Here is a 23,016-nt window from a genome sequence, read left to right as displayed (position 1 = left end):
AGAAACTATTCTAGGTGGTAGTAGTGGTAGAGAGAGAAAAGTTCAGCTTATCAACAAAGTGTGTTAATGGCAGTAGCTTTGCCAACATAATTTTTAACTTAGGTTTTCTTTTTTTTTTTTTTTTGAAAAAAAATTTTTTTTTAATTTATTTATGATAGTCACACAGAGAGAGAGAGAGAGGCAGAGACACAGGCAGAGGGAGAAGCAGGCTCCATGCACCGGGAGCCCGACGTGGGATTCGATCCCGGGTCTCCAGGATCACGCCCTGGGCCAAAGGCAGGCGCCAAACCGCTGCGCCACCCAGGGATCCCTAACTTAGGTTTTCTATGTTGATTCTTGGTTTTCCTTTTCGTACCTTACTTCTATTTCTCAAACCTGATTTTCCAGTTTTCCATAATCCAGTCTGCCATGCCCTAGCCTTTTAGCAAATGCATTTTCTAATTAAGGTACCCAGAGCCATTTTCTGTTTTTTTTTTTTTCAACCAAGTTTGCAAGGATGTTATTACAACCTAATTGTACACTTACATAAACCCCAGTACATTTGAGCATATAAATTTTAAGAAATTCTCTAACTGAATGGACATGGATAATTCTCGAATCTCTATCCATAGCAATTTTTAAATACTGCATTAGTTTGCTTAAAAATGCAGGTAGCTAATCTAACAGCTGCACAGTGCTCCCTCTGTTGGGTGCCACCTGAATGAGAGTCAAGAGGTTGGTGGTGCAGGGAAAGGAGAATGCTGCTTGTCACATGTGCCTTCTCCTGGTTTACTGAATCAGAATTTTTAATATGTATATGTATTCAGGTACATGTCAGAAGTTGAGGTCCACTGCAATATATATATGCTAACTTTGATTTCAAAGTGAGTTGTTTTCTGTTAACTTTATTACATTTTTAGTACACATATGAACAGAAACATTTATGTATGTATGCATGGTATGTATTTATTTGTGTTTTTTAATCTGCCCAGAAAATGTGCTATTTGAGTGACCTGATATATTTCAGTTGCTTGATACTAATGTTTGTGGTGGAAAAAAAAAAAAAAAGCAATTTGAGGTCTTTAAAACCAGGCGATGTGAACCGGTTAAGGATTAGGAGATAGCAAGAGTGGGTAAGGGTTGTCTGACTCACTCTCTTAATGAGTGGGTTCCTGTGGGGGTGGGAGGGGAGGGAGGAGGCTGACCAGCTGTTTTCCATCTCCACTGAAGCTAGTCAAAATAAATACAAGTAGACTGTTCTTGGACTAGATGTTAGAGGCTGAGGTAAGGTGGGTAAAGGGAAGAGGAAATGGCTTACTCAAATAGCTTTAAATGTGGGAAAGAATACTAAGATGAATACTGAGGTACATTTCTGACTAAAGAACAATGAGATAGCTTAAATTATCTCCTTAGTTTCCTCTAAGCCCTTGGAGCCCAGAATTCAGGATCTGAGGGGAACATCCAACTTCTTAGCAGCCAAAGAAACTATATTAAGGAACACATTTACTACTAAATTGTTACTGAATTTAAAGGGAGCTGATGAATGGCTGGCAAAAGGAGGCTGTCTCATGATGTTCTGAAAGCAAAACCAGTTAAGAGGGTCAGCAGATCTCTAATTATAATGGAGCAGTTAACACCACTATAATTAAAGCTGCATCAGCATTTCCATTGCAAACTAATGTTTTTCATGGGTTGAAACTCAGCTGTAAAGATTCAGTCTTGGCTGAAAGTTGGCATATAGGGCTCAGGAACTCAGCAGGGAAGGGGCAAAGAAGGGAGATTTTAAAAAATTTATTTACTGAACTGTCAAACACAAAATATAGCCATTAAGATCTGTTGAGGAAATAATAAATAATACATTCTCTCAAAATTAGTATGCATAGCAAACCCTGAGTGCCATAGGCATGGTGGAAAAAAAAAACATTTAAGTTATACAGATTGGGAAACAAAAAAAAATACTTGAACTGAAGGATGAGTTTTTAATCCTGTGAGTCGTGTCTCTTTTACAGAGAATATTTAGATGTTGCTAAAAACATATTTAGTGTTCTTAAATATTTATTTGCCCAAGAAATTTAGATGACTCCAATGAAGCTGCAAAATGTACACCAGCACAGTGGGGTTAGTTACATAGGACGTTATATCACTTTCTTCCTCTGATTCCTTTGATAGATAACTTTAATCTAAATTCCCTCATTTCTATGAATGTTAACACTTTTCTTTTTATACATGAATTTCTGGATGTTTCTTAATAATGATACACTGATTTACTGTGATATGTTAATTTTTATACATACTCCATTTTTGTACTTTAAAAGGTACAGTTAATAACTCATGAAGGAAAATTACAAGATGTTAAGGGCCTACTATGCACCGGACACATACCTAGTGGCTTGTTTTCAACTTTATGATTCTGCTTGGAATTATTTTTATTTTTGAATATTTATATTAAAAATAATTTATATTATTGCTTTAATTTATGTTACTTTATTATTACCTTGTTTTTTATTTTGCCCTGTAAAATCTCAAAGCTCTTTGTTCTTTGAATGTAATGACACTATTTAGGTAAGGGCCAGTTTGATCATTCTTGTCTAATCTATAACTTTATTTATTATGGTCAAGATTATAAAACCAAGTAAGAAAATCTCACAGAAAAGCCATTTCAGAGAACTTTGATATCAAGGAAAATAAGTTGAATATTCATTATATATTGACAAATACCTGGAAGGATAATAACCAAACTGATAAATGTGATGTGACAGGAGACGAGTAGGTGAGAAATCAGCTTAAGGATGATAATAAACTGACTTTAAACTTAACTGTTGTATTTTGAACTTTCATGGAGAAATACATTTTTGTACTTTTGTGTTTCTGAATGAGTTTTAACAATAAAAATTGAAAGAAAAACCTGTTCTAGCAAATGTGGCAATTTAAAAAAATGAACAGAAGATATGAGGTTCAGTTGTATACATAAGAATATCTTTCTCTTATCTGAACCTGCATTTATGGTTCAAAAGACTTTTAAATATATGTTAACTCAGTAGGAATAAGGAAACCTCTTACAGAATAAAAACAGCCTACTGGTATCTAAAAATGTTCTACAAACTAATCCAAAAGTATTTTGTGTTTTGCTTAGACCTTGCCAATAAACTTCCTGCTGAGTATGTGGTTTATTGCAATTAAAAGAGAAAAGATGGTAGATAATGGATTGGACATATCTTGTGGCTCTCCTTTTTCTCTTCCACCATTTTCCCTCACACGTGTTCCAAACTGTGCTTGACTGGCTACCTCTCTCTGGCAGCCATTCCATTAACAAATTCTTTGGAATACTGACCTAAGTAGCCGCTCTCATTGCCTGTAAGTTACCAGCAGGAGGAAAGTGGTGGTTATTAAAAGTCAGCTAAGAAGTAAAAAATAGATTTTAAAGGCTGTGGACATGGAGGGGGGGGAGGGGTCTTTGGAGTAGATCCAAACCAGGTTGGCCTGAATTGAGCAGCTATTAACTCTACAAAAGTTTTCTGAGAGAAAAGTTGCCATTCATATTTCAACTTAGAGAAGTCAAGAAGTTAGCCAAACAAGATGTAGATAATCAAGAACAACAGTTTGCAAACCTCAAGGAAACCATGGTGGAAAGGGGGGAAAATGGATATGAAAACCTCAGAGAAAAACCTAATCAAATCAGACTTCTTGAAGGTCCTGGCTCCTCATTCATGGAGTCAGTTACCCAGGCGATGAAAGTATTGAGCATCTATTCCATGTCATTTTTGATTCTGGCCTGGGGATACAAAAATAAATGAGCCATGATGTGATTTTCATATTTATGATCATTTAAAATACATTTTCTCACTTTAGATCACAACTTCCTGCTGAAAGCTAGTTTGATATAGGACTGGTCAAAGTTGAAAGTTGTTTTAGGATTATCTTCTCTGTTTAGTGCTTTAGTCTTCAAATAATTCTTTTTCCTTCTTCAGATATTCAGTTTCTGACTTCACTTAAGTCTCATGTCAATGTGTACATAAAAACATGTTCTCCTAGGATGGATTCAACCTATTAAAGGGTAAACAAAGCAATTTATAGGCAAGGAATCAACATTAAAGACAAACAACAAAAGAAGGAATAAAATGAAATGACATAGAATAAGGTAGAAAATAAAATGAAGTGAGTTTCTAGTGGTACAGGTTAGCATATACTATGTTAGCATATATTTGTATACATATATTCAACTATATGTGTATATTAATTTATGCCAAAAATGCTTTCCTCCTTATGGTTATTTATATTTTACTTTATTTCTGTTTCTAGAATGTTATTTACATCATTAGTGGATTATAGGAAATGATGGTGATGATTTTCATTTTTTAACAAATACCAAGAAGATACTGCCCTTTTTTTGCCTATACATAAGGTCATGGTCTCACAGTTTTTATTAGGAAAAGCTCAGCAATTTCTGTGAGACTTTCTTTATCTCAGAGAGATAAAAATAAGCATCTTTTCTGAGTATTTTTGAGTGGGGAAGAATCTTTAAAATGTCTAACAAGATTGCCTGGTTCTTCTATTTTCCTAGGGTTTTTTATTTAGCTTTGATTAAGTCAAGACCTATCAGTCACTGATAAAGAGTCATGGAATATTTTGCAGGAGAGTAGGATGATTGATTTCTACAGAAATATGAGTAAAACTAATATATTTCAGTGATCCTTTGATTACAAAAACTGAAAAACTACCTTAAAATAAGAATGGGGCATTTTGATTTACGGAATTGAACAGCACAAAATAAAGTCAGATTCAGTACCCTACCAGGTCTATTGGCTCAATGTCATCAATAAATAGTGACTTGTTCGGCCTATGTTGTCTTTTTTTTTTTTTTTTTTTTTTTTTTCTTTTGTGATTTTACTCTCAGGTGTGGCCTCTCATCATATAAGAAAAGTATCCACAGCTGTAGACTGATATATTTTCAGTTTAACAACTGCCTAAAAAGAGTGTTCTCTTCTAGTAATTTCAGCAAAATCCAGTAGACTTGATTAGCTCTAATTGGCCTTATTTGGGTTACATTTAAAAACCTGAAGGACGCCTTGGTGGCTCAGCAGTTGAGCATCTGCCTTCGGCTCAGGGCGTGATCCCAGTCTGAGGATCGAGTCCCGCATGGGGCTCCGTGTGAGGCGCCTGCTTCTCTTTCTTCCTACGTCCTTGCCTCCCTCTCTGTGTCTCTCATGAATAAATAAATAAAATCTTAAAAAAAAAAAAAAACTGAGCAAATCACCATGTCCAGGAGGATGCTATGCCTACATATGACCAATTCAGTTATAGAAGGAGAAGAAAAATCTGAATCATTCAAAGAAAACGAATATTTATGTTTCTGGGAAGATGGAGTAGATATACTTAGCAAGAGGAATACAAAAGTACAACTAATAACTTTGGCTATAATATGTAAAATATAAGGAGACAAAGATGGACAGAAGAAGGCAGACCAAGGAAGGATCTTGAGATTCCAAGGGAAGACAAAGTGATGAGTTCCCTGGGTTTTTTTTTTTTTTTTTTTTTTTTTTTTTGACTTGATATACTTCAGATTGGCAACTGAAGAACTGGCAACCTGGGAAAAGGAAGGAGTACATAAAAGATATCTCAAGAAAAGGATAGTCTTTCTAGTCAAAGGATCACGAAATGGGCTGGCTGGCAGGACAAAACACTAGGGTATATCTTCTCTGTACAAGCCAAATGAAACATACCCACAAAAAGAAGACAAAACAGCAGAGGCTCCACACCCTCTCTCCCAGCAAAGGTGAAGTAGAGAGCCTGAATATACAACCTAGAAAGCAGTAATAAACACCACTTACCACTTACGATGTCAAGATGTCATTGTTGACAACCTTTTGGACTAGAGTTTGGTGAAGAACATTAGCCATGATACCAAAATATTGATCTAGGCAAGAAAAAGATAAATTGGGCTTAATCAAAATTAAAATCTTTTGTTTTGGGAAAGACCATGTTGACAGGATGAAAATATAAACTATAGGCAGGGGAAACTATTTATAAGGTGACAAAGGGATCATAAGTAAAATATTTAAAGAGCTCTCAAAACTCAAATAATCCAATTAGAAAATGGGCAAAAGATATGAAGAGATACTTCACTGAAGAGAGTATATAGATGGGAAATAAGCACATATTAAGATATGCACATCCTGAGCCAATAGGGAAATGTAAATGAAGGTGATGATGACATGTTGCTATCCCCTTCAATAACAGGTAAAATAAAAATTAGTACTAATATCAAATGCTGGTAGGGACGCAAGGAAAGCGGATCTCTTGTACATTTCTGATGGGAATATAAAATGGTAGAGATGATATAGAGTATAGTTTGGCAGTTTCTTAAAAACTAAACACACATTTACCATATGACCAAGCAATTTCACTTTTCTTCTTTTGACCCAGAAAATGGAAATTTATCTTCATAAAGACGTGTATATGATTGTTCCCAGCAGCTTTGTCTTAATAGTTCAAACCTGGAAACAAATAATTTTCCTTCAGTAGATGAATAGCCAAAAAAACTATGGTATATCCATCCACACTATGAAGTAGTACTCAGCAATAAAAAAGAATGCACAATGATACCTGTAACAACTTTGAGAGATTTCAATAATGTGCCGAGTGAAAAATTCAGGATTTTATGTGATCCTATCTAAATAGTACTCTAAAAACAATAAAAGTTATATAAATGGAAAATCAGTAGTTTCTAGGGTTTAGGGGTGATTTGGACACAGGAGTGGGTGTGACTGCAAGGGAATAGTAAGAATAAGATCTTTGTGGTTATGAATTAAATAGTATTATATATTGATTGTAGTAGTGGCTACACAACCCTACACATGTGATACAGTGATAGAGAGCTATACACACACATTGTACCAATGTTACATTCCTGTTTTGGATATTGCTCTACAGCTACGTACCATGTACTTACTGGAGGAAATGGTGCAAAAAGTACAGTGGACCTCTGGACTATCTTCGCAATTTCTTGTAAAATATAATTATTTCAAAGTATGTAAAAACTTTTTAAAAAGAAACAACAAACCCTGAAAGTCTGGTGATGCTATTTCAAGATGAAGGTAATTAGAGAAAACAAACCTATATCTACTACAGGGAAAAGACAAATTATTTGGTATTTGGTTTCTATCTATATTTACTTCCAAAGGAAATGATGTTACTTCATAAAATTAACAATTAAAAAAAAGATATAATTACTTTCATATTTGTTTTCCTTGAACTACAAAGCCAAATAATCATTTTAATTATGGTATTATGATAATTGCTATTATTATTGTTATTTTAGATTATCAACTTTCTTTTATAAAGTCAAATTTGAAAGAGAGAGGAAATGCTGCTTAGAAATCTTTGATACCAGTGTGCTCTTTCCAATTTGTCCAATTTAACATGCCTGCTATTTCTGTTCTTCTTTTCCCTCCAAGTGAAGTGTGTTAGTGGCAGTCACTAAATAATCATTTTATTTGCTTTTGTGAAATATGTCATAATCCAATGTGTAATGTGTTTTGAGAATAAAATGCTATTTCTGTGCATTTAAAAGTAAGGGAAAACAAGAGAGGATTCACTGTTTTACCAAATGATTAGCAAATTTTGATGAATTGGAATATTTTTCAAGTAGAAAATTTTAGATCAGAATTGATAGGCCTTTGGAAAAGTTTGTTATACCTTCTATATTCAGAAATCAATAAGAAACATTAAAAATAGTGTGCATTTTTTAATAGTAGTCACTATTTTTATCGTCTAAACATAGATTATATGTAGAATTTTCCTTGAACAGGCGGTATTGTTAAACTGGTGCACTGATCAGTTCCTAATGAAATTATTTTTAAAGTTAGTTTAGAGGCATTCCTAACCATCCAAGTCATTGCATAATTATATATATATATATATATATATATATATATATATATATATATATATATATATATATATATAATTGGAGAAGCAGGCTCCATGCAGGGAGCCTGACGTGGGACTCGATTCCAGGTCTCCAGGATCACACCCCAGGCTGAAGGCGGCGCTAAACCGCTGAGCCACCAGGGCTCCCCTAAAAAAAGTATATTAAAGAACTTAGAAAAAATAATCAAAAGGATTTGGTAAAATTTCAGATACCTTCAGAAAAATTTTTCACCAATATGTTCAGTTATCACACTACTCAAGCTTATACATATCTTTAGTTCTTATTTTATCATTCACAGATATCACTACTGAATGCCAGATTTCAATATTGTCAGGGTTCATGATTAAATGATGTAACATCCTCTTCCAAGTGGGCAGATTCGCTATTTGATAGTGGCCCTAGGAGAAAGGTACTAGAAATGTGTATCAATTAAGTTTTTATTGACTATTCATAAAAGCTTATAATAACCACCTGGATCCAGTAAACTGCACGGTGGGTATCCAACTCTATTTACCATCAACTCTGTAAACAATATGTATACTTTAATTTCAGGTTCACTAGCAAAAATTACCATCCAAAAATTGTACATCTTAGTGTTCCAAGCCAAAGTTAACAGAAGGCACAAGAAAGCAAGGAAATAGTGTACACTTAATTTTGGATCTTTCAAAATGAATAGCATTGTCTTAGAATCCCAAATACTTGAAAGAACTATTTACATTTTTCTGCTGACACATATGATGAATTCCAGCCTTCCATATAAGCCATCTTAATACAATGAACGAGAACAGTAGAATCTTTTCAAGTTGTTCAGACATTTATACTATAGTGCCAGAAGATAAGAACCTTGTAAAGTTTTCAAAATGTTAAAAAATCGTGATTTTTGTTAAATATTAAACATGTCAAGTATTTTATTTAACTCTTTCATTTAGGGAATGAGTAACGTGCTACAAACTGAGAATTTGACTTAGATTTATTACTACTGGACAGTGTTCATTTGCATTGTTAGGAACAAAAATCAGTTGTATTATCAGTTTTCTGGAATTTAATGGTTATACTATTTGTCAAACACAATTAAAAATGCACATGTTTATAGAATCAGATAATCCCCAGAGGCACCACTAGTCAATGTGATCATTGCATTTAAAAGATAATCAGTAAATCTTTTGTCTTTTTATTAAGTGTGACAGTTTCTCTTGACAACTTTGTCTCTTCACAGCTTATATAACCACACATAGAATTGTGCTTTGCTCAATATGTGATTTATATTTACCGAATGAATAGGTGAAAGAAGTCAAAGAAACTGGTAACACTTTTCCAAAACAAATGAAAAATCCAAAAAAAAAAAAGAGAAAGACTTCTACTTTTAGAAGGTACAAGTTATTTTAGTGGTCATTTATCATAAATATCAGGTATGTAATATATCATAATTATAGATATCTATGTTAGAATTAGTCATACTGAAGTTTGGCTCATTTAGCAATTGTTTTATTATCTAAAGTCTTTAACTGATAAAACCCTTTCAAGCCCATGGTTTATATTATACTAACAATAACATACCTGGTCAGAAATCATGTATCTTTGTTCATCTTTTGCCTTCCTCTTTCTGAGTTTCAGAGCCATTGAGGTCAAATGCAGTCACATCCTTTCAAATAGGAATTTTTCCTTCAAAAAGTTCAAACAATTTTGCATTGAACTTTCATTTCTTTAGAGAATCCAGAAGTGGACCCTGAACATTATGGGCAACTAATATTCGATAAAGGAGGAAAGACTATCCATTGGAAGAAAGACAGTCTCTTCAATAAATGGTGCTGGGAAAATTGGACATCCACATGCAGAAGAATGAAACTAGACCACTCTCTTGCACCATACACAAAGATAAACTCAAAATGGATGAAAGATCTAAATGTGAGACAAGATTCCATCAAAATCCTAGAGAAGAACACAGGCAACACCCTTTTTGAACTCGGCCATAGTAACTTCTTGCAAGATACATCCACAAAGGCAAAAGAAACAAAAGCAAAAATGAACTATTGGGACTTCATCAAGATAAGAAGCTTTTGCACAGCAAAGGATACAGTCAACAAAACTCAAAGACAACCTACAGAATGGGAGAAGATATTTGCAAATGACATATCAGATAAAGGGCTAGTTTCCAAGATCTATAAAGAACTTATTAAACTCAACACCAAAGAAACAAACAATCCAATCATGAAATGGGCAAAAGACATGAACAGAAATCTCACAGAGGAAGACATAGACATGGCCAACATGCATATGAGAAAATGCTCTGCATCACTTGCCATCAGGGAAATACAAATCAAAACTACAATGAGATACCATCTCACACCAGTGAGAATGGGGAAAATTAACAAGGCAGGAAACAACAAATGTTGGAGAGGATGCGGAGAAAAGGGAACCCTCTTACACTGTTGGTGGGAATGTGAACTGGTGCAGCCACTCTGGAAAACTGTGTGGAGGTTCCTCAAACAGTTAAAAATATACCTTCCCTACGACCCAGCAATTGCACTGTTGGGGATTTACCCCAAAGATACAAATGCAATGAAACGCCGGGACACCTGCACCCCGATGTTTCTAGCAGCAATGGCCACTATAGCCAAACTGTGGAAGGAGCCTCGGTGTCCAACGAAAGATGAATGGATAAAGAAGATGTGGTTTATGTATACAATGGAATATTACTCAGCTATTAGAAATGACAAATACCCACCATTTGCTTCAACGTGGATGGAACTGGAGGGTATTATGCTGAGTGAAGTAAGTCAGTCGGAGAAGGACAAACATTATATGTTCTCATTCATTTGGGGAATATAAATAATAGTGAAAGGGAAAATAAGGGAAGGGAGAAGAAATGTGTGGGAAATATCAGAAAGGGAGACAGAACGTAAAGACTGCTAACTCTGGGAAACGAACTAGGGGTGGTAGAAGGGGAGGAGGGCGGGGGGTGGGAGTGAATGGGTGACGGGCACTGGGTATTATTCTGTATGTTAGTAAATTGAACACCAATAAAAAAAAAAATAGAATAAAAAAAAAAAAAAAAAGAACTTTCATTTCTTAATTAGAGAAATCAAAAGAAGAGGGAGACAGGAACAAGAGGGAAGTAAGATAAAGTAGGGGAAAATGAAGGCTTATTGATTAAGGTTTAATCAGAAAGTCTCTCTATACTTCTCTGTTTAATTCTCTTCTCGAGATAACTCAATATTTTAGATACTAAATAAATTCACAACATGGGTTTAATTGAAATTTTTTTAGTATGCATTTAACAAAGTCACTTTGGGTGGATTTTATGAACTGCAAATTGACTGAATAAGTGAATACAGGCAAAATACACATTTGCCATCAGGCAGTTACCTATCACAATGTCTTACGTATATGTGAATCAAGTGAATGTGTTAAGATTGTGTTTTGAATTTGAATTTGAAAGTCCATCCATTTGAATAATTTTAAAAAATAAGCAAAGATAATGCTTTGTGATGGGTACTTTTTGCATAATATAAGTTTCAGGATTTGTAGAAGTGTTGTCTAAATCTATGATAAAGGGTAGCACTATATTTTTAAAGATCATATTCCCCTAGAATATCATATGTACCATATGATTGAACTAGATTTTTTTTCAGACATGATGTACTTTCTTCTTCAAAAATGCTGTATAATAATCATTATCCACTAAGTATCGTCGTGGAGAGGGAGATTTTAAATAGCAATTACTATTACTTCAGATTCATTAAATAATTAAGGGTTGTTGAATGAAAGTGGTAGGTATAATTTTTCAAAAGTAAATCTTTAATATAGGTAAATTCTGAAGAGTATATTTACATGTGGAAAATGAAAAAGAAATGTTTTTCTCTGATAAGATGATATGTTTCTTTTATTTATAAACTGCTAGGGATAACTTTTACATTTTGATCATCATGAGCACTTATTATTCACAATAAAACATCAAACAACCTTGTGAAGAGACAAAAGACTATAAAAGAAGTCTTTTACACATTGATTTTTATAAAAGCATTTTTCCTGTAGAATCGATAGATGCATAAAGGAATAAAAGACAACTGATTTTAGAGTATGAAAAGGGAGTTTATGAAGAGCTGGTCTCCAACTGCAGTATATTAATACTCCTTTGGGCATTCGTGCAGGGATTTAGGTGTTAAATGAAATCCTTTAGAAATTTTGAGTTAATCCGTGTTTTCTGTAGATGTTATTGCATTTTACTACTTATTTGAATCATAACTATAACTTGGACTTTGAATTGTCATATGTAGAAAGTTGAATTGAAGGAAAGAATCAAGAATCTATTTTTTAGGGATGCCTGGGTGGCTCAGCGGTTGAGCATCTGCCTTCCACTCAGGGCATGATCCCGGGGTCCTGGGGGTCCCACATTGGGCTCCACATAGGGAGCCTGCTATCCCTCTGCCTAAGTCTATGCCTCTTACTCTGTATCTCTTGTGAATGAATGAATGAATGGATGAATGAATGAATGAATTTTAAAAAAATATCTTTTATTCAGAGTTGTCAGAGCACTGGAGATCATGTATCTTTTAAAATATTCTTGAAATATTGATACAGTTTAAGAAATATACTAAAACTGCATTATAAATAATGGTTGAAATAAATTTGAATTATATTGCTTAAAATATTAAGAATCTACTAATATTTATCTTTATATTTGTTCACAAAAATATTTAAGAACAAAAAATTACTTTGTTGAAATGCAATTGTACTTTATAGTATTAAAGTTAAGGGACAGACCCATAAAACTTGAAATCTAAAAATTGTAAGCTACATTCATACGGTCCCAGTTCCTTTACCTGCATTCAACTTTGTGGGGTTATATAGGTTCTATTTATATAGAATAAGCCTCTAGACAAGCACTAAACTCCAGATTAAAAAGGAAACAGGTGCCTTTGATCCTCCATTACATTTATATTTTTGATTAATCAAATTAGTCATCTTTCCCTTAAGATCTGTTCCTTCTACATTCCGTATTTTGGAATTCCATATTTTGTGATATTTCCATGTTCCTCTTAGGCAAGCCAATAGTAGTTTTGGGGTAATTAGTCCTCTGACATTCTGACTCTCATTTTATCTAGGCCAGGTCCTTTGTATTTTATTTTCACAGGCTTCACAGTTCCATCTGTTTCAATTCTACACTATTCTCTACTAATCTTGCTTTGTTAGGACTTTTGTGTGTCACCTGAAGTTTAGTAGTTTAATTCATCTCCCCACCTCCAATATCAGTACATCTTTCAATCTGCTAACAGATTTAGATATGATTATGTTACTTCTCAGCCCCTAAATCTAATGGGTATACCTGCTGTTCAGAGAATAAAATATTTTGATGTATCATTTAGATTTCCCTAAGACCTGATCCTTGTCTATCTTTGTAGCTTTTTCTCCCACTCTACCCATTTACTATAAGTCCTATTCGTATATATATATGAATATATATGTGAATAGCTTACATATATATATATGTAAGCTTACATATATATATATAGATAGATAGATAGAGAGAGAGAGAGAGAGAGAGAGAGAGAGAGAGAGAGATGTGAGATATCTATATCTATATATCACACATCTTCTTTATCCATTCATCTATTGAAGGACATTGTGGCTCCTTCCACAGTTTGGCTATTGTGAACATTGCTGCTATAAACATTGGGGTGCAGGTATCCTGTTGTTTCACTATATCTATATCTTTGGGTAAATCCCCAATAATGCAATTGCTGGGTCGTAAGGTAGTTTTATTTTCAACTTGTTGAGGAATCTCCACAAAGTTTTCAAGAGTGGCTGCACGAGCTAGCATTCCCACCAACAGTGCGAGAGGGTTCCCCTTTCTTCTCATCCTCACCAACATTTGTTGTTTCCTGTCTTGTTGATTTTCACCATTCTCACTGGTGTGAGTTGTTATCTCATTGTGGTTTTGACTTGTATTTCCCTGATGGCAAGTGATGTGGAGCATTTTTTCATGTGCTTATTGGCCATGTGTGTAGATCTTTGGAGTCTGTCCATGTCTTCTGCCCATTTTTTGACTGGATTGTTTGTTTCTTGGATGTTGAGTTTGGTAAGTTCTTTATAGGTCTTGGATAGTAGCCCTTTATCTGATAGGTCATTTGCAAATAGTTTCTCCCATTCTGTAGGTTGCCTTTTGGTTTTGTTGACTGTTTCTTTTGTTGTGTGGTAGACTTTTCCCTAATGAAGTCCCAATAGTTCATTATCGCTTTTGTTTCCCTTGCCTTTATAAGTGTGTCTTCCAAGAAGTTGCTGTGGCCAATTTCAAAAAGGTTGTTGCCTATATTCTTCTCTAGGATTTTGACATTTCCTATCTGACATTTAGGTCTTTCATCCATTTTGAGTTTATCTTTGTGTCTGGTGTAAGAGAATGGTCCAGTTTAATTCCCCTGAATGTGGCCGTCCAATTTTCCCAGCATCATTTATTGAAGAGACTGTCCTTTTTCCAGTGGATGGTCTTTCCTGCTTTGTCAAATATTAGTTGGCCATAGAGTTGAGGGCCCATTTCTGGATTCTCTATTCCGTTCCATTGATCTATGTGTCTTTTTTATGCCAGTGCCACACTGTCTTGATGATCACAGCTTTGTAGTACAGCTTGAAGTCAGGCATTGTGATGTCCCCAGCTTTGGTTTTCCTCTTCAACTTTTCTCTGACTATTCAGAATCTTTCTGATTCCATATAAATCCCTTAACTTTTGCTTCTTGGGAGGTTTTTAATGACTGCTTCAATTTCCTTGCTGGTTATTGGTCTATTCAGGTTTTTTTTATTTCTTCCTTTTTCTGTTTTGGTAATTTGTAGGTTTCCCAGAATGCATCCATTTTTTCCAGATTGCCTAATATATTGGCATATAGTTGCTCCTAATACATTTTTAAAATTGTTTGTATTTCCTTGGTCATCTCTCCTCTTTCATTCATGATTTTATTAATTTGAGTCTCTTTTTCTTTTTAATAAGTCTGGCCAGGTGCTTGTCTATCTTATTAATTCTTTCAAAGAACCAGCTCCTTGTTTCATTGATCTGTTCTATAGTTCTTATGATCTCTATTTCATTGAGTTCTGCTCTGCCCTAATCTTATTATTTCTCTTCTGTTTGTTCTGGGCTTTATTTGCTGTTCTTTCTCCAGTTCCTTTAGGTGTGAGGTTAACTTGTGTATTTGAGATTTTTCCAACTTTTTGACGGAGGCTTATATTGAAATGTACTTCCCTCTTAGGACCGCCTTTGTTCTAGCCCAAAGATTTTGAACAGTGGGGCTTTCAATCTTGTTAGTTTGCATGAATCTTTTTAATTGTTTTCTAATTTCCTAGTTGACTCATTCATTTTTTAGTAGGATGCTCTTTAACCTCCAAGTGTTTGAGTTCCTTCCAAATTTCCTCTTATGATTAAGCTCTAGTTTCAAAGCATTGTGCTCTGAAAATATTTACAGAATAATCCCAATCTTTTGGTATCAGTTGAGACCTCACTTGTGACCCAGTATGTGGTCTATTCTGGAGACAGTTCCATGTACATTTGAGAAGAATGTGTATCCTGCTTGTTGGATTGGGTGGAATGTTCTGTATATATTTGTGAAGTCCATTTGGTTCAGTGTGTCACTCAAAGCCCTTGTTTCTCTGCTAATCTTCTGCTAAGAAGATCTGACTTTGGCAGAGGGCAGAGTGTTGAAGTCTTCTACTATTAATGTATCATTATCTATGTGTCTCTTTGGTTATTAATTGGTTGATATAATTGGCTCTTCCCACTTTAGGGGCATATATACTCATAATTGTTAGGTCTTCTTGTTGGATATACCCTTTAAGTATGACATAGTGTCCCTCTTTATCTCTTAGTAAAGTCTTTGGTTTAAAATCTAATTTATGTTTTATGAGGATTGCTACTCCAGCTTTCTTTTGAGGTCCACTTGTATGGTAAATGATGCTCTACTTCCTCAGTTTCAGTCTGAAGGTGTCCTTAGGTCTTAAATGAGTCTCCTGTAGATAGCAGGAGATATCTACTATCTACTTTTTTATCTAGCCTGATACCCTGTCTTTTGACTGAATCATTTAGTCTATTCATGTTCAGAGTAACTGTTGAAGGATATGAATTTAGTGTCATGGTATAACCTTGTACAGTCCCTGTTTCTTCAGATTGTTTCTTTGGGCTCCCTCTTTGCTTATTGGGGTCCCCCTTAATATTTTTTGCAGGGCTGTTCAGTGAATACACATTATTTCAGTTTATGTCTATCCTGGAAGCTCTTTCTCTTTCCTTCTATTCTGAATGACAGCCTTGCTGAATAAAGTATTCTTGGCTACATGATTTTCTCATTTAGTACCTGGAATATGTCATGCCAGCTCCTTCTGGCCTGCCAGGTCTCTGTAGATAGGTCTGCTGTTAATCTGATATTTCTCCCCATATATGTTAGGAATCTCTTGTCTTGAACTGTTTTTAGGATTTTCTTTTTATCTTTGAAATTTGCAAGCTTCATATTTTATGTCAGAGTGTTGATCAGTTTTTGTTGATTTTTTTTGGCAGGGGAGGGTTCCTGTCTCCCTCTCCACACCCTCTGGAATCCCAATTAGTTGGATGTTCTTCTTCTCTAAACTATTACTTAATTCTTAGAGGCTCTACTCATGGGCTCTTAGGTTTTTTTCCTCTCTTTTCCTTAGCTTCCTTCCTTTCCATCAACTTGTCTTCTATGTCACTTACTTTCTCTTCTGCCTTACGTACCCTAGTTGTTAGAGCATCCAATTTAGACTATATCTCAGTTAAAGTACTTTTAATTTTGGCCTAGTTATATGTCATTCCTGCAGTATAAGATTCTCTAAAGTGTTTTGTGCTTTTTCAAGATTCACCGGTAATTTTATAATTGTAATCCTGAATTCTATCTCTGACATCTTACTTAAATCCATATCCATCCGATCTGTGGCAGTGAGTGTTACCTCTGGTTCTTTCTTCTGTGTTGAATTCTTCCTTCTAGTCATTTTATCCGATGCAGAATGACTGTAGGAGTGAGCAGAGTCAAAAATATCAACCACGACCAAGCAAAATACACACTTGCAAGAAGTGGTCACTTTTCTATTTGTAGCATTCCAGCTGTTCTCTCTTTACCTCTAAGGTTGAATTCATAGGTGTTCAGGATGGTTTGAAAGTTATCTAGCTAAATTTGGGAGACCAGATGAAATGAGGACCCCTACTCTTCCACCATCTTCCCTCTCTCCTTTATATCCTATTCTTAAATAATTCAGTGGTCCTGGAATGGAATGTATTCCTTCTACCACAGTTTCAAAGAAAATGTTCTCTTATTAGCCTCAAAATCAAGCAGTGTAGTAATTTTAGAATTTAAGCTAATAAATAGATGAATGCATGATACTTTTTTTTTGTTTTTTTTCATGATACTGTTTTAAGAGAAAAAATCTTCAGGGACATAACATCTAATCACATTAACAAAATATATTGGAAAATGCACAAAATTATGTTAAGTTAGTTTTGTTCTAAATAGCATGAGCCTGTAGATGACTGATGAAATGTAGATGCCCTAATACCAAATAATTGAAAACCTTGAGCTTCAGGGCTCAAGATAAAAGTGAAAAAGTATATGAAAAACATGTCAGGTGATTCTATTTATTTGTCAATTTTTCATATTACTTGAATAAATGCATTTTGTAATAGTTTTGGTAATTCTTCCTTTAAAAAGTTTTTAGAAAGTCATTAAATACAGTTATATAATAGTCTGCATGAAATTTCACAAACTTTAGGAGACTCCAGTTTACAAAAAGTGAAGTATGCTTGAAAGGTTTTATCATTTATGTTCTTTGTTGAGTAAAATATTAACTTTAAAAGTTAATAACTTACTTTTTTGTTAAATATCTAAAGTCATTTATTGACATTCTTTTGATGATTGAATATTTTGTCCTAGGCAACTAAAAAGAAGATAAATAGCTATGATGATTTTAACATTATTCAAAATACATGAGAAAATAAGTGAAGTGTCAAAAAAAAGATTGAATAGGAAAGATATATCAATGAGAGAAAATATTTTTAGTCTTCTTAGAATATTATACAATGGAAAGTAAATGAAAGATTTGAAAAACAAAAATGACAGCATTCTTTTCATAAGATGTTGAAAACAAGAAAATGAAAACAAAAGAAGGGGAAAATAACTGTCTTAATTTTTTTTTTCTCTCTTAAACTGTCATGAAAATGTGAGAATAGTAATCAGAGATTTTAAGTCATGGGAAGAAATAAAGTAAACATGCTTTTAAAGCATCAAAATATTTATTTTACATATTTTAATGAAGGAACAACTATTGTATGATTTATATTAGACATAGAAACTTAAAGTTTTAAACATTATGATTTTTTTTTTACTATTTGTGCCATTTGCTTTGGGCCTAAGTTTTTATTTTTAAACCTTGAGTATAAGTTGGATGTGGGGCTTAAAATACATTAAATTTGAAATTTATGCTGCTCAGCTAAATGTAACATAATATGATTAAAAATGATTAAAAATGATGGACAAAAATATGTCTTTAATCAAGTCATATTTCTTAGGTGAAGTAGATAAATAAATATTAATATGAAAGACATTTCAAATTTACATAGGAAGTATATCAGTTGGAAATTAAAATAAATGTTGGAAATAATACATTCAGTATTTCATTCACTTAGGAAAATTTTTTCATGGTCAGTATGTGGCAGGCACTGTGTTAAACACTGACAATGCCAGATCCCATGTATATGTATGCTCACACATACCCATGTTATGTATTTTCATACACACAGAAGTGCACATGCACAAATAAACACACATTTCACTTTTCCCTCTTATAGTAATGCATGTATGCAGACATGCTGGCATACACAAATATGCACATGCATGTTGACACACTCATATTTAGTGCATATGTGTATATCTGCACACATATACTGAAGCATACATTAATACTTTCCTCTATACAAAAATACACATTTGCACTCACAAAACCACAATTTAGGGGGTCCCGGGGTAGCTCAGCAGTTTGGTGCCTGCCTTTGGCCCAGGGTGTGATCCTGGGGACCCAAGATCGAGTCCCAAATCAGTCTCCCAGCATGCTTCTCCCTCTGTCTGTGTCTCTGCCTGCCCCCCTCCCACCCCGTGTCTTTCATGAACGAATAAGTAAATAAATAAAATCTAAAAAAACAAAAACAAACAAAATACCACAATTTGGATTAAGTACTATAATGGAGTACACACAGAGTGAGCTATGTATTATATAATAACAGTTCATAATATGGGTTAGTATTTAAAATTAAAAAATAAAATTAAAATTAAAAAAAAAATTTAAAAAGATTTTAAAATTAAAGAAAAACCCCACAGAACCATGTAGTGTAGTTTGTTTTCTTTTGATATCATGACACAAAAATATCATATTTGTCATATTTATGTAATAAATCCTTGTTGGTTAAGTAAAGTTAAATATTTTTAAAAAGTTAAGGAATTTTCAGACTTTTTTATAACAAATATTCCAAAGTACATTACCTTTTTTAACTTAGAAAACTCTTTTTGCTGATTTTTCCTCTGACCAATGTCCCAGGGTTAAATGTCAATTCAAAATCAAGAAAAAAAATAGATCTAATGAGAAAAACAGTAAATAGTCTTTCCCCACAGATAACTTCATTATGACAATAAACTTCATTATGATAATAGAAGTATTTGCAGTACTAGATGAAATTATTCAACTTTAACCAGTTTTTTCATGGGCTCCCATGACAAAGTACCACAAATTGTGTGTCTTTAACAGAAATTTATTTTCTTTCAATTCTGGAGACCAGAAATCTAAGAGCAAGGTTTGAGCAGGATTAATTTTCTCAGATGCCTTTGCGCTTTGCTCTCTCCATTCTTGTTGACTCTTTTCTTGTTTTCCAGTGGTCTGACCTCTGTTTGAATCTGTATCCTAATCTCCTATTTTTATAAGTACATAAACTGTATTGGATTATGGTCCACCCTACTAACTTTATTTTACTGTAATTCTTAAAAAACAGTCTCCAAATATAGTCACGTTCTAAAGTACTGGGGATTAGGACTTCCTCATAGGAATTTTGAGGGGGAAGTAATTCAGCTTATAACACATTGAGTTTCAGAATATACTAATACTGTACCTAGATCTAGCTTCAGTTAGTTGAATTGAAACAACAACAACAACAAAAAAACCTTTCAAGTTCTATTATATCAAAATTATTCAAATGTTTCTTTTTTTTTCTTTTTTTTTTTAGTTTGGAGTTCTACATAATTGAGTCAATGTATAATATGTTTAATTAATGTATATTATGCATTTAGAAAATAAAGATGCAACTTATTTTCTATTCAATAAGTTTTTTGATCCACATCAGAGATTGTTTTATTAACTAAAGTCGATAGCAATGTCAGGAATCCTTTCCTCTAGGTTTTCTTCTAATTGTTTTATGGCATCCTTTTATATTTATTTTTTTTTAAAGATTTTATTTATTTATTCATAGACACAGAGAGAGGCAGAAGGAAGAGAAGCAGGCTCCATGCAGGGAGCCCAATGCGTGACTCCATCCTAGGTCTCCAGGATCACACCCCAGGCTGCAGGCGGCGCCAAACCGCTGCGCCACCAGGGCTGCCCATCCTTTTATGTTTAAATCGTTTTTTTTTTTTTTTTTTTTAACATTTAAATCATTATCCCATTTTGAGTTGGTTTTTGTATATATAGAGAGGTAGGAGTCCAGTTTCCTTCTTCTGCATGTAGAAAACCATTTTTACAACCAACATTTATTAAAAAGAGACAATCCTTTTCCCATTGTGTGGTCCTTGCTCTTGACAACTTTGTCAAAGAATTAGTGATCATAAATACAAAGATTTATTTCTGTGCTGTCTGTTCCATTCCATTGAACTTTGTGTCTGTTTTTGTGCTGGTACCATACTATTTTGATTACTTTAGCTTTATAATATATTGAAATCATAAAGTCTCATGTATCAACTTTGCGTATCTTGCTAAAGATTACATCAGATTTTGGGGTATTTATTGTTCATACAAATTTTAGGAATTTTTTTCTATTTCTGCGAAAAATTCCATTGGACTTTTGATAGAGATTCCAATAAATCTGTATATTATTTTGGACAATGTGGACATTTTAACAATATCAATTCTTCCAGTTAATGGGCATGGAATATCTCCATTTGCATCTTCTATTCTTTTTATCAATGTTATATACTTTTCTATATGTCAATCTTTTACTTCCTTGATTAATTTATTGCTCAGTATTTTTTTATGCTATTGTAAATGACATTATTTTCTTTTTTTCTGATAAATTGTATTTTCAATCTTTTTTTTTTCTATTTTGATATTGTATCCTGCAACTATTGAGTTTATTTATCAATTCTAAGTTTTTTGGTAAAATATTGAGAGTTTTCCCTACATAAGATGATGTCTATAAATAAATGTTTTTACTTCTCCCTTTCTGATTTGGATGACTTTTATTTCTTTTACTTGATTAATTGCTCTAACTAGGACTTCCTGTACTGTGTTGAAATCGAGTAGTAAGAGTGGGAATCTTTGTCTTGTTTCTTAGAGGAACACCTTAGAGGAATGGCTAGCAGCTTTTCAACATTGAGTATGATGTTAGCAATGGGCTTGTCATATACAGCTTTTAATATGTTGAGATATATTTCTAATATGCCTAATATATTGAGGGCTCAATCATTAAAGGATGTTGTTTACTAATTCAAATTCCTTACTAGTAATTGGTCTTTCTGAATTTTCTATTTCTTCATAATTCAGTCTTAGTAGGTTGCATATTTCCAGGGATTTATCCATTACTTTTAGGTTATCCAATTTCTTGGTGTAGAATTGTTCATAGTTTCTTAAGATCTTTTGTATTACTGTGTTATCAGTTGAAACATCTCTTTCTTTTCTAATTTTGTTTGAGGCTCTTTTATTTTTAAGGAAGTGCCTAGAGTTTTTTTATTTATTTTTTTCTCTCCAAGTTTTTATTTAAATATCAGTTAGTTAACATATAGTATAATAATAGTTTCAGGTATAGAATTTAGTGATTCATCACTTAAATACGACACGCACTGTTCCTCACAAAAAAGAGCCATCCTTAATCCCCATCACCTATTTAAACCATCCTCCATCCCCATACTTCACCTCCCTCCCCTCTAGTAGCCATTAATTTGTTCTCTCTAGTTAAGAGTCTTGAGGCTTCTCTTTTTTTCTTACTCTAGCCAAAGGTATGTCAATATTGTGTATATTTTCAAAAATAAACAGGGCACCTGGGTGGCTCACATGGTTAGGTGTCTGCCTTTGGCTCAGGTCATGATCCCAGAGTCCCGGGATGGAGCCCCATGTCCAGCACCCCGCTCAGGGAGAGTCTGCCTCTCCCTCTCCCTCTGTCCCTTCCCTGCTCCTTTTCTTTCTCTTTCTCTCTCACACACACTCTGTACCTCAAATAAATGAATAAAATCTTTAAAAAAACAAAAGGCCCCAAACCACACACACACACACACACACACAAACCCTCTTAGTTTTGTTGAACTTTTCTATTAACTTCATAGTCTCTTTTTCATTTGTATCTGCATTGATCTTATTTCCCTCCTTCTACTAACTTTGAGCTTAGTTTGCTTTTCTGTTTCCATGAGGTATAAAGTTAGGTTAAGATAATCTTATATCTTAAACTAAGTATTAATTACTATGAATTTTTTTCTTAAAACGGCTATTGTTGCATTCTGTAAGATATGTTGTATTTTCATTGGTCTCAAGATATATTTTTATTTCTGTTGATTTTTTTATTTGAACCATTAGTTGTTGGGGAGCATGTTCTTTAATCTCCCCATATTTGCAAATTTTGCAGATTTCTTCCTGTTAGTGAATTATAGTTTCATACTGTTGTGATTGGAAAAGTTGCTTGATATAATTTCAGTCATCTTAAGTTTATTCAGTCTTATCTGGTTGCCTAACAATTATCTATTTTGGAGAATATTTTGTGTGAAATTGAGGATATGAGTTGTGCTACTGTTGGATGAAATGTTCTGTATATGTCTGTTAGGTCTATTTGATCTAACAAATAGTTCAAATCCTTTGTTTTCTTATTGGTTGTTTGGAAGATC

The 23,016-nt window shown here is 33.7% G+C and overlaps 1 long non-coding RNA gene across 3 annotated transcripts in view; it reads right to left on the bottom strand.

Moving 5' to 3' along the window:
* Window positions 1-3,741: 3,741 nt before the first annotated feature.
* LOC140613107 (uncharacterized) overlaps window positions 3,742-23,016 on the bottom strand; it is a 45,213-nt gene continuing 25,938 nt past the window's right edge. The window contains exons 2-5 of one of the 3 annotated variants that reach the window (XR_012014242.1): window positions 9,467-9,571; window positions 6,363-6,473; window positions 5,808-5,893; window positions 3,742-4,023 (exon numbers count right to left, since the gene is read on the bottom strand). This is a non-coding gene — a long non-coding RNA (uncharacterized lncRNA). Of the gene's footprint in view, window positions 4,024-5,807; window positions 5,894-6,362; window positions 6,474-9,466; window positions 9,572-19,425; window positions 19,465-23,016 lie in introns of all 3 variants that reach the window. The other 2 variants (XR_012014243.1, XR_012014241.1) reach the window with 2 other exon arrangements.

This window comes from Canis lupus, chromosome 2 (genome assembly GCF_048164855.1).
Source record: "Canis lupus baileyi chromosome 2, mCanLup2.hap1, whole genome shotgun sequence".
NCBI classification, from domain to species: domain Eukaryota; kingdom Metazoa; phylum Chordata; class Mammalia; order Carnivora; family Canidae; genus Canis; species Canis lupus.
This window is presented reverse-complemented; position numbering and strand designations above follow the sequence as displayed.